This window comes from Lacerta agilis, chromosome 6 (assembly GCF_009819535.1).
Source record: "Lacerta agilis isolate rLacAgi1 chromosome 6, rLacAgi1.pri, whole genome shotgun sequence".
Lineage (NCBI taxonomy): Eukaryota > Metazoa > Chordata > Lepidosauria > Squamata > Lacertidae > Lacerta > Lacerta agilis.
Window position 1 is genome coordinate 93,112,741 of NC_046317.1, and position 13,112 is coordinate 93,125,852.

Below are 13,112 nucleotides of genomic sequence, written 5' to 3' on the forward strand. Positions count from 1 at the left end.
GGAGACCCACAGAGATGCAGGGACTGGCACTCCCTTTGATTGTCACCCGGCGACTCGAAACCCAAAGCACTTTACGCTAGAGGCTGGTCTGTGAGGGTGGAGCCCTGCCTGACCGACCCCAGTTTTTCCTAGGGGTGTGAAGGCCCGGAAGAAGGATCAAAAAGTTGGGGTTTTTTTTTTTTTGGAGAAACCACCACAATTCCATCCCCTTTTCCTCCCCATTTGTTTCTGAAGATTTGGGGGAAATAACAGAAAAGTGAGGAGGGAGTCACCTCATTTTTCAGATTTTGTTTTTTCCAGGCTTGCACATTTCCAGTTTTCTCTCAGTCAGCCCCCACCCTGCTGCCTTCTGACTTAGAAGCAGCCTAGCCCCAGGTGGGGTGGGGGTGGCAGGGCTAGCTGTGCCGTGCACCTGTGGGGCGGGGGTATGCCACCCGTGGGGGCAGGGCTAGTGTCCCAGGGGGCAGGGCAAGTGTCCCAGGGGTGTGCCGCCCTTGGTGAGCATCCCAGGGTGTGCGGTGATGTCACCCCCCCTCAGGGATGACACCTGGGGCATACCACACCCACCTTGCTCCACCTCTGGGGGGTGTGTGGCAAAGCCTGAGAGCTTCCTCTGGCTCCTTGGAGGATGGGGGTTAAAATAGACTGTGTGTGTGTGTGTGTGTGTGTGTGTGTGTGTGTGTAAGAGAGGGGGGCACCTTTAAAGCTTCTTTCATCCTTTGGTGTGTGGAGGAAATACCCCTTAACAAACAACAACAACAACAACAACAACAACAACAACATTATTTATATCCAATCCAACTGGTTTCCCAGGCCACTTTCGGCAGCTCCCAACAGAATATTAAAAACACACTAAAACATCAAACATTAAAAACTTCCCTAAACAGGGCTGCCTTCAGATGTCTTCTAAAAGTCAGGTACCGTATATCGCGGCATACAAGGTGACTGGGTGTATAAGACGACCCCCAACTTTTCATATTAAAAAACAGAGTTGGGGTATACTCACCCAACCCGGGCTCCATGGTGGCTGAGACGGCGCACGCACGCACACACGCAGAGATGGCGCACACATGCAGCCAGCGGCGGGGTAGAACCCCGCGTCGCGTCGCATGACGTTGCCGCCGTACAAGACGACCCCCGACTGTAGAGAAGATTTTCTGGGATTAAAAAGTCGTCTTGTACGCCACGATATACGGTAGTTGTTTATTTCCTTGACATCTGAAGGGAGGGTGTTCCACAGGGCGGGCGCCACCACCGAGAAGGCCCCCTGCCTGGTTCCCTGTCACCTCACTTCTTGTAATGAGCGAACCACCAGAAGGCCCTCAGAGCTGGACCTCAGTGTCTGGGCTGGACGATGGGGGTGGAGACGCTCCTTCAGGTATACTTGAGGGTTCAAGTATGGAGGCTCACACCCAGATCCCCAGTTGGTGAGACTTTATCCGGTAAGGCATTACCAGACAGAGCTGAAAGAATCTGTGAGAGCATTTGTGAATCTGTGTCTTCATTGAGCAGGAGAAACCCAGAGAAAAACGGCTGCTTCAGTTTGTCCCAAAGTAGCTGCACCTATGCTTGCTACCACTGGGGGGCACTAAAAGACAAGGCAAAGATTGTTTCTAGCTGAGCTTGCAACCCAGTTAGCTCAGAAAGTGTCCCCCCCCACCCCCTAAAAAACATAGTTTTTAACCCAATGAAAGCAGGCCTGGTTCCAAACTGACTTAAATTCCTGCATGTCAGCTCAGTTTAGGCTGAGCAGGTGGCTACTGCATTTGAAAAGTGAGGAAAGCAATGTGTTGGGTGTGTTGGGGCTCCCCCCACCATGGGAACAACAACAACAACAACTAATAATAATAATAATAATAATAATAATAATAATAATAATTTATTTCTATCCCCAGCCACTCTGGGCGGCTTCCAACAGAAGGTTAAAAATACATTTTTAGAATACAATGAACTGGGTCAGCTCAGCCCTTTCTCTCTCTGCAGCAATTAATTGCAGTGCGGATCTGGGAGCAAACGCCCTATTTCCCAAGCAGTTTCTGCATCTTCTCACTTCTCTTGAGAGACCTGGAGTCCTCCTGAACAGGAGTGGAAGAATCTGTCAATTTCGTTTTTTTCTCAGCTTCTCGTTTTCGCAATCTTAAACTCAGTTCTCCGTGTTTCTGTATCAGTTTTTTTAAAAAGTCTTCATGAACATTCATCAATATTTGAGTGCAAATTTCTCCTGACACATTATATTGTTTGGTATACAAAAATGGGTATACCATACCCTCCAACATTTCTCTGATGAAAATAGGGGCGCCCCATTCCACAACGATACATTTACTATTTATACCCCACACATCTGACTGAGTTGCCCCAGCCACTCTGGGCAGCTTCCAACACACACACACAAAATGAAACACTAAATATTTTTTAAAAAAACCTTCCCTGTGCATGATTGCCTTCTGAAGCTCAGGAGTCTGCGTACTCCATACCCTCCAACATTTCTCCCATGAAAATTGGGACATCCTAAGGAAAAGTGGGGCATTGCGGGATCAAATCAGAAACCGGGATGGCTTCTGTAAATCAGGGGTGTCCCTAGAAAATAGGGACACTTGGAGGGTCTGGTATACACACATATATATTATACACACACATGCATGGATTTTGGGTCCATGGGCATTTGAACAATTACAATACGAGGCAGATGCTATACTCAGCAGTGAGCTAGTCCTCAGTTTTTTCAACTTTTGTTGTTGTTGTTTAGTCGTTGAGTCGTGTCCGACTCTTCGTGACCCCATGGACCAGAGCACGCCAGGCACTCCTGTCTTCCACTGCCTCCCGCAGTTTGGTCAGACTCATGCCAGTCGCTTCGAGGACACTGTCCAACCATCTCATCCTCTGTCGTCCCCTTCTCCTTGTGCTCTCCATCTTTCCCAACATCAGGGTCTTTTCCAGGGAGTCTTCTCTTCTCATGAGGTGGCCAAAGTACTGGAGCCTCAACTTCAGGATCTGTCCTTCCAGTGAGCACTCAGGGCTGATTTCTTTAAGGATGGATAAGTTATATCTTCTTGCAGTCCATAGGACTCTCAAGAGTCTCCTCCAGCACCAGAATTCAAAAGCATCAATTCTTTGGTGATCAGTCTTCTTGATGGTCCAGCTCTCACTTCCATACATCACTACTGGGAAAACCATAGCTTGAACTAGACGGGCCTTTGTCGGCAAGGTGATGTCTCTGCTTTTTAAGATGCTGTCTAGGTTTGTCATTGCTTTTCTTTTTGAAATGAGTAGAACTTTTTGGAATTAAAGAAAAAGCACAGAAACCTTCCCTCTTCTTCTTCTTCTTCTTCTTCTTCTTCTTCTTCTTCTTCTTCTTCTTCTTCTTCTTCTTCTTCTTCTTCTTCTTCTTCCCTGCTCATAGCAGGCTGTTTTAGTAGTTGAGGTTAGTTCACAGAATCTCGTGTGTCTCATTTCCACCCTGGAGTGGTTCTCCAGCCTGCCGCCTTCCCCCTCGGGCTTTGATGCTCCCGTCACTGATGCAATTTCAGCAACACCTGTGGCTCCCTGTCAGAAGCAATCAGTTCTAAGGGACTGAACTCACGGAGGTGGCGCTGGCCATGGTTTATGGACTCAGCCGCCTCCATCAGGAGCTGTCTCCCTTTGCAAACAGATTTGTTAGCCTTTGCCTCAAAGTAATGGGATTTCGTTTGGGGGTATTCTTAACAAGCAGAGGCTGTGCAATTTCTTTCCTTCTTGCCCGCCTGCTCCTTTTCTGTTTTCGACAAATGACAAAGAAAGTGCCACCCACGCACACTCTTTGCCAGGGGAGGAAATGGCAGGTCTCTATTCTGAAAGTCTCTCGCCACCATCCAAGATCAGCTACATATTTTGGAAATTTTCTGCTCCCAAGTCAAATAGACAAATTTGGGGGAAATGAGACAGGGGACTCTGTACCACCAAAAAGGAACAGACCCATTTTTTAAGGAATAGGTGGCAACCCTACCACCCACCAAAAGGTAAAGGCACCCCTGACCATTAGGTCCAGTCGTGTCCGACTCTGGGGTTGCAGCGCTCATCTCGCTTTACTGGCCGAAGGAGACGGTGTGTGTCCAGCTTCCAGGTCATGTGGCCAGCATGACTAAGCCGCTTCTGGCAAACCAGAGCAGCGCACGGAAACGCTGTTTACCTTCCCGCCAAAGCGGGACCTATCGATCTACTTGCACTTTGATGTGCTTTCGAACTGCTAGGTTGGCAGGAGCTGGGACCGAACCACCGACCTTCTGATTGGCAAGCCCTAGGCTCTGTGGTTTAACCCACAGCGCCACCTGCGTCCCACAACACCAACCTAGATGGATTTTAAAGAAGATTATGGAGGAGGAGGAGGCTCCTAGCCAGAATGGCTCTTCTCTGTCTCCATTGTCGGAAGCAGAAATGCTGAAGGAGTGTCTCCACTCCCATTGTCCAGCCCGGACACTGAGGTCCATCTCTGAGGGCCTTCTGGCGGTTCTCTCACTGTGAGAAGTGAGGGAACCAGGCAGAGGGCCTTCTCGGTGGTGGCACCCGCCCTGTGGAACGCCCTCCCAGCAGATGTCAAGGATATAAATAACTACATAACATTTAGAAGACATTCCTGAAGGCAGCCCTGTATCGGGAAGTTTTTAATGTTTGATGTTTTTAATGATTCTGTTGGAAACCGCTCAGAATGGCTGGGGAGGCCGAGGCAGATGGGTCCAGGATAAGTGATAAATTATTATTATTATTATCATCAGTACTTTTTTCTTAAAAAAAATGTTTAGGGATACTCTCATTTTCCTACTCATTCACAAAATGTTTAGGGGTATTGTTGTTCAGTCGTTCAGTCGTGTCCAACTCTTCGTGACCCCATGGACCAGAGTACGCCAGGCACCCTCTCCTCCACTGCCTCCCCCAGTTTGGTCAGACTCATGTTAGTAGCTTCGAGAACACTGTCCCACCATCTCGTCCTCGGTCGCCCCCTTCTCCTTGTGCCCTCCATCTTTCCCAACATCAGGGTCTTTTCCAGGGAGTCTTCTCTTCTCATGAGGTGGCCCAAGTACTGGAGCCTCAGCTTCAGGATCTGTCCTTCCAGTGAGCACTCAGGGCTGATTTCCTTCAGAATGGATAGGTTTGATCTTCTTGCAGTCCGTGGGACTCTCAAGAGTCTCCTCCAGCACCATAATTCAAAAGCATCAGTTCTTCAGCGATCAGTCTTCTTTATGGTCCAGCTCTCACTTCCATACATCAGCACGGATTATTATTATTATATTACAACATTCTTATTTTATGTTCTAACTGCAGCACTAAGGGAACATATTTTCTAATGCAATGATGTTAGCAGCTAATCATGCCATTGCGTTAGAAAATACATCCCATCAGTGGCACAGTTAGCGGGACCTGCAGCCATTTTTAAGTCAAAACAAAATAAAAAATAAAAAAAATTCCTTCCAGACACCATTTTTAAGTGTCTGTTTCTTTGTCTGCAGTTTGACCAAGCTGTCATTCTGGAGCTTATGCAGAAAACAACAATTACAGGTAGGTAGCCGTGTTGGTCTGCCATAGTCAAAACAAAACAAAATAAAATAAAATAAAATAAATCCTTCCAGTAGCACCTTAGAGACCAACTAAGTTGTTCTTGGTATGAGCTTTCATGTGCATGCACACTTCTTTGGATCTGGGGGGAATTTATTTTATTTTTTTTTATTTTTTTTGCAGAAAAGCAAGTTCAACCTCTTGTAGGACCCCCTGCCTGCATTTTGACTTTGTGTGCCTGAAATCCCCCTTCCACAAGAGCTGCCCCCCCAGTTCCTATTTCATTCCCTTGCAGATCATTTCCTTTAGTGATTTCCCCCCCTCCCCCCCCCAGCCAAGCCATTTTGTCAAATTGAAAAGCTGGGAGAAGACGAGAGGAGCAAAAAGAGACGTGGAGATCAGGTCTGGCAGGTTTTCCCAAGTGATCAGAGGGAGCGCTGTGTAAATAGCCAACTTAGAACCACCGGACATAAATCAATCTGCCAGTCAGCCGGGCCAAGGGGAGAAAAAGAGATCAAGATGCAACAGCATTTAAGGAGAAATGGAAAATGTCTGCAGACCGTATGAAGAACTGCTGTAAGCAGGTTAAATCGTTAGCAGGTTTAGAGCCAATTCAGAATAAGATGAGAAAAATAATGTAAAGTTGGATTATAAAATGCAGCAGTAATTGTTGTTTGGAGGAAACCGTGGAAGGGAAGTCAACATTTAATGTATTGTTATTAATAACATGTGAATAAATGTATTTTTGAAAAATTATGGTGTTTTTTTTTTAAGAGAGAGAGAGAGAGAGCGCTTCTGAAGGTTTATGTTTAAACAGCATCCACAGAGGGATGGTGTGTGTGTGTGTGTATATGTGTGTTGGGTGTGTGAATTGCCGGTTGTGCTCATTTGTTCATACAGACCCACAGAGGAACCTGTATCTTTGAATCTTGGACCCCTGTGATTCATGCAATGCAGGAATCACAGCTAAAACACCCCTGAGAGATGGCTATCCAACCTCTGCTTAAAAACCTCCAGGGAAGGAGAATCTACCACCTTCATGATTAATAATAGAAAATTCTTTCCAGTAGCACCTTAGAGACCAACTGAGTTTGTTCTTGGTATGAGCTTTCGTGTGCACGGTATCTGAAAAAGTGTGCATGCGCACGAAAGCTCACACCAAGAACAAACTCAGTTGGTCTCTAAGGTGCTACTGGAAAGAATTTTCTATTTTGTTTCGACTATGGCAGACCAACACGGCTACCCACCTGTAACTATGATTAATAATGTCCCTCCCCTATTTGCAGTATGTTTCCTTTGCATCAAAATAAATCATGTGGAATAACGTAACACCAACGTATTTCATGTAATTTTGCCGCAGTGGGCAGCGAAACAAATAATGTGCTTTTGGGTGGAAGGCAAACTGCGGCAGAATGGGAAAACCTTCTTCAGAGAAAGCATTTCAAGGTCCGGATAGCAGTTTTCACATCTAGGAGGGCTTTGGTCTCTGCCAAAAAGTTGTTTGCCGATTCCAAGAGGAGAATGTCACTGCAGGGCCCACAATCAGCCTGCTTGATAGTCCAGCCTTGCTTTATTGTTTAAGAAAAGTTGCCTTTATCTCTGTGAGAAAAAAAAGGAATTCAGTGCATGATCAGGTGAACTGCCCTGAGACCTCTGGGTATAGGGTGGTATATGAATTCAATAAATATAATAATAATAATAATAATAATAATAATAATAATAATAATAATAACATACACATTACAGACGCAGGTGGCGCTGTGGGTTAAACCACAGAGACTAGGGCTTGCCAATCAGAAGGTCGGTGGTTCAGTCCCTGCTCCTGCCCACCTAGCAGTTCGAAAGCACGTCAAAAGTGCAAGTAGATAAATAGGTACCACTCCAGCAGGAAGGTAAACGGCATTTTCGTGCACTGCTCTGGTTTCGCCAGAAGCGGCTTAGTCATGCTGGCCACATGACCCAGAAGCTGTACGCCCGCTCCCTCGGCCAGTGAAGCGAGATGAGCGCCGCAACCCCAGAGTCGTCCGCGACTGGACCTAATGGTCAGGGGTCCCTTTACCTTTACCTTTACAGATACCCTTGATTGTTCTGCAACCTTATCATGGAGCCCCCCCACTGGAAAATTGAGCTCATGCAGTTCACAGACCACAGTGTGAGAACCTCAGTCTGGTCGAAACAGACCAGGATCTTACCCTTTCAAGTCTGTGGGACACAATCACTACTTTGTAGAACAACAGATTCCGCAGCCCAACACCCCACCACTTATTTATTTATTTATTTATTTATTTATTTGCTGCTGAGAACATTTCATAAGAAGAGCACCTGCTGGATCAGGCCAATGGCCCATCTAGTCCAGCCTCCTGTTCTCACAGGGGCCGGCCAGATGTCCATGATGGGAAACCTGCAAGTAGGATTTGAGTGCAAGAGCAGCTCCAGCAACCGGCATTCAGAAGCATTGCTGCCTCTGACTTAGAAACCAGTAGGAGAACACTTCAGTCTCCCAGGACATTCTATAAAAGATCTCAAAGTAGCTGTCTTAATACAAAGAAATTTCAGAAATAGACTGGAAAGAGAAGTGACTGAATTGCAACTAATAACCAGACTTAAAACCATGGAGAGACCTGGTCTGAACAAAGACGTTGGATTCTTATCTCATTATACATGACAAAGCTATCTTTAGCCATCTCACCCCTTGCCTTTCCCTGCAAGGCTAATTGCAGCCATTAAGAGTCGTCAAGACGTTTTCCACACCTATCAGCTGATCACCCATTCCCACCACCCTTCTGAGTAATACCCCTCCCCACTCTCTCACTATATATAAGGGTCTGGTGACTTCTGTTTCAGTGTATCTGAAGAAGTGTGCATGCACACGAAAGCTCATACCAAGAACAAACTTATTGGTCTCTAAGGTGCTACTGGAAGGAATTTTTTATTTTTTCTGACTTAGAACTTTGCCATTGTGGCTCATAGCCCCAGACCTCCAGGGATGTCAGCAAGTAGGACACGTCAGCCAAGGATTGCCAATGGAGAGGAAAGAGAGCAAAGCCCTGGCTTAGCTTTTGGGTAAACACTTTTTGTTGAACTTTGAGGAGCCGGTGCCCTTTCTGCCATGCTCACGCCCTCTTCATAAGTCGCTGTGGTTTTCTAAGAGCTTTATGCTTGATAAAGCATGGGAGGGCTGCCCATCCCATCTCACCAGGTCCCTGACGTTAGTTTTGAATTGCAGAAGGAGAACACAGGGGGGAGGTTCTTCTGAGGGTTCCATTGACACAGCCAAATTGGCGTGGCGGAAAGATAGCAATGTGTAAGACATCTGGGATGCGGGTGGCGCTGTGGGTTAAACCACAGAGCCTACGGTTTGCCGATCAGAAAGTCAGCGGTTCAAATCCCTGCGATGGGGTGAGCTCCTGTTGCTTGGTCCCTGCTCCTGCCCAATTAGCAGTTTGAAAGCACGTCAAAGTGCAAGTAGATAAATAGGCACCACTCCGGCAGGAAGGTAAACAGCATTTCCATGTGCTGCTCTGGTTTGCCAGAAGTGGCTTAGTCATGCTGGCCACATGACCTGGAAGCTGTCTGCGGACAAACGCCGGCTCCCTCGACCTATTGAGCTAGATGAGTGCTGCAACACCAGAGTCGTCCGCGACTGGACCTAATGGTCAGGGGTCCCTTTACCTTTAAGACATTATTCACATCTTGCCTCTTTGCCCCACTCACTTCCATTACCTGCAAGTCAGTGGTAGAAGAGTTTGGATTTGATATCCCGCTTTTTACTACCCGAAGGAGTCTCAAAGCGGCTAACATTCTCCTTTCCCTTCCTCCCCCACAACAAACACTCTGTGAGGTGAGTGGGGCTGAGAGACTTCAGAGAAGTGTGACTAGCCCAAGGTCACCCAGCAGCTGCATGTGGAGGAGTGGAGACACGAACCCGGTTCCCCAGATTACGAGTCTGCTTGCTGCGTTCCTGCAGGCATCATCTGGCTGGCCACTGTGACAACAGGATGCTGGTCTGATCCAGCAGACACTGTTCTTAGAATTGTAGAGCTGGAAGTGACACCAAGGATCACCTAGTCCAACCCCATGCAGTGCAGGGATCTCAACTAAAGCGTCGCTGACAGGTGGCCATCCATGCTCTACCTAAAAAATTCAAAGTCCACCACCTTTTGAGGGAGGATGCTGTTGAACAGCCCTCAGAAAGTTCTTCCTGATGTTTAGTGGGAATCTCCTTTCTGGGAACTTGAAGCCATTGGTTGCAGAGCAGGAGAGAACAAGCTTGCTCCACCGGTTCCACATGACAACCATGAAGATAGATGGTATCTGAAGAAGTGTGCATGCACACGAAAACTCATACCAATAACAAACTTAGTTGGTCTCTAAGGCGCTGTGGTCTAAAACACTGAGCCTAGGACTTGCCAATCATAAGGTCGGCAGTTCAAATCCCCGTGACGGGGTGAGCTCCCGTTGTTCTGTCCCTGCTCCTGCCCACCTAGCAGTTCGAAAGCACGTCAAGTGCAAGTAGATAAATAGGTACTCCTCTGGTGGGAAGGTAAATGGCATTTCTGTCCGCTGCTCTGGTTCACCAGAAGTGGCTTAGTCATGCTGGCCACATGACCTAAACGGCCTCGGTCCTGTACACCTGAAGGAGTGTCTCCACCCCCATCGTTTCCAGGCCTTTGACCATTTTGGTTGCCCTCCTCTGGACACGTTCCAGCTTGTCAGTATCCTTCTTGAACTGTGGTGCCCAGAACTGGACACAGTATTCCAGGTGAGGTCTGACCAGAGCGGAATACAGTGGTACTATTACCTCCCTTGAACTAGATGCTATACTCCTATTGATGCAGCCCAGAATTGCATTGGCTTTTTTAGCTGCTGCATCACACTGTTGACTCATGTCAAGTTTGTGGTCTACCAAGACTCCTAGATCCTTTTCACATGTACTGCTCTCAAGCCAGGTGTCACCCATCCTGTATTTGTGCCTTTCATTTTTTTTTGCCCAAGTGTACTACTGCATTTGATTGAAACGGTAGACTTCTGTCAATGCAGCCTGGACTTCCATTCACACGTGCTACTGGCAAGCCAGGTGTCCCCCGTCTTGCGTTTGTGCAGCTGGTTATTCCTGCCTAAGTGCTGAACCTTAAGTGCAGGTGAACCCAAAAGTCTCTTTGTGGTTTGCTCATAAGGGGCAGAGAAGGCAGCCCTTTTGCGACTTCAAGATCTCTTTGGCAAGTCCAGGATCAGGATGCTGAAAGATGGGAAAGGACTCTAAAAGCAAATAAACCTGCTAGTTCATAACAAAGGGGTGCCTAAATGGATTAGGAACTCAGGAGAAAGAGTGTTTACTCAGAGATGCCCTGCTCTTGCAACTTTCACTGGGGCGTTTCAAAAAAGGCCATTCATTCCCCCCCCCCCGCCCACTTCTGGTGCTGTCTCAACAAACAAAAGAGCCAGGAGATTAAATCACTCATCCAGGCATGTTGTAAGCGATGCACAAAGACCTCCTCTCCTTTGCAAAAGTTCTTTGGGCAACAAACTGAATTTTAGGAAACAGCCCCCAGAGGGGAAGCCACATTTGTCTGTAGCAGCCAAACCAAGATGATGCCCTAACAGCTTAGAAGATTAGCTAGAAGGCAACCCTGTAGCCTATGGTTGCCGTGGAATGGTGGAGAAGCTGAGCTATGAACCGGGAAGTGCCTTCCTTGGACTCACTCAGCGCAAACCCATATCTTTCTGCCTCAGTCCTCCATTTGCAGGGTGGCTTTGCGAACACTGGCATACCTCACAAGGGAGGGAGAGACTGTGTTGCGTTGTGGTTAGAGTGCTGGACTGGAGAGGCCCAGGTTCAAATCCACAGACTTGTTGTTGTTGTTTAGTAGTTTAGTCGTGTCCGACTCTTTGTGACCCCATGGACTAGAGCACGCCAGGCACTCCTGTCTTCCACTGAGGATACCCCAGAGGACAGGATCACACTTCAAAATGACCTTAACAGATTAGAGAACTGGGTCAAAGCAAACAAGGTGAATTTTAACAGGGAGAAATGTAAAGTACTACACTTGGGCAAAAAAAATGAAAGGCACAAATACAGGATGGGTGACACCTGGCTTGGGAGCAGTACATGTGAAAAGGATCTAGGAGTCTTGGTAGACCATCAACTTGACATGAGTCAATAGTGTGATGCAGCAGCTAAAAAAGCCAATGCAATTCTGGGCTGCATCAATAGGAGTATAGCATCTAGATCAAGGGAAGTAATAGTACCACTGTATTCCGCTCTGGTCAGACCTCACCTGGAATACTGTGTCCAGTTCTGGGCACCACAGTTCAAGAAGGATAGTGACAAGCTGGAACGTGTCCAGAGGAGGACAACCAAAATGGTCCAAGGCCTGGAAACAATGCCTTATGAGGAACGGCTTAGGGAGCTGGGTATGTTTAGCCTGGAGAAGAGAAGGTTAAGGGGTGATATGATAGCCATGTTCAAATATATCAAAGGATGTCATATAGAGGAGGGAGAAAGGTTGTTTTCTGCTGCTCCAGAGAAGCGGACACGGGGCAATGGATTCAAACTACAAGAAAGAAGATTCCACCTAAACATTAGGAAGAACTTCCTGACAGTAAGAGCTGTTCGACAGTGGAATTTGCTGCCAAGGAGTGTGGTGGAGTCTCCTCCTTTGGAGGTCTTTAAGCGGAGGCTTGGCAGCCATCTGTCAGGAATGCTTTGATGGTGTTTCCTGCTTGGCAGGGGGTTGATCTGGTTGGCCCTTGTGGTCTCTTCCAACTCTAGGATTCCATGATTCCACTGCCTCCTGCAGTTTGGCCAAACTCATGCCAGTCGCTTCGAGAACACTGTCCAACCATCTCGTCCTCTGTCATCCCCTTCTCCTTGTGCCCTCCATCTTTCCCAACATCTTTTCCAGGGAGTCTTCTCTTCTCATGAGGTGGCCAAAGTATTGGAGCCTCAGCTTCAGGATCTGTCCTTCTAGTGAGCACTCAGGGCTGATTTCCTTGAGAATGGATAGGTTTGATCTTCTTGCAGTCCATGGGACTCTCAAGAGTCTCCTCCAGCACCAGAATTCAAAAGCATCCCTTCATTTCAGTTCCTGCAACAGAGCTTCTTCAGATCAGGACCCTTAAGTGGACAGCGGAGGTCATTGCCTCACAAGTAAAGTTGTTCAGCAGTAGAACCCTCCATTAGATTTTAACCCACACCGGTTTCGGGACCCCAAGCATTCGTCTAGATAGACCCCCTCAGACAAACGAAATTAGTTTAGCCCTTTGCAAATGAAAAAAAGTGTCATTAATGGCTAGCACAGGGGTCAGCAAACTTTCAGCAGGGAGCCGGTCCACTGTCCCTCAGACTTTGTGTGGGGCTGGACTATATTTTGGGAAAAATAATAATGAACAAATTCCTATGCCCCACAAATAACCCAGAGATGCATTCTAAATAAAAGGGCACATTCTACTCATGTCAACACACCAGGCAGGCCCCACAAATAACCCAGAGATGCATTTTAAATACAAGCACACATGTAAAAACACACTGATTCCCAGGTGGTCCACGGGCCAGATTTAGAAGGTGATTGGGCCAGATCCGGCTC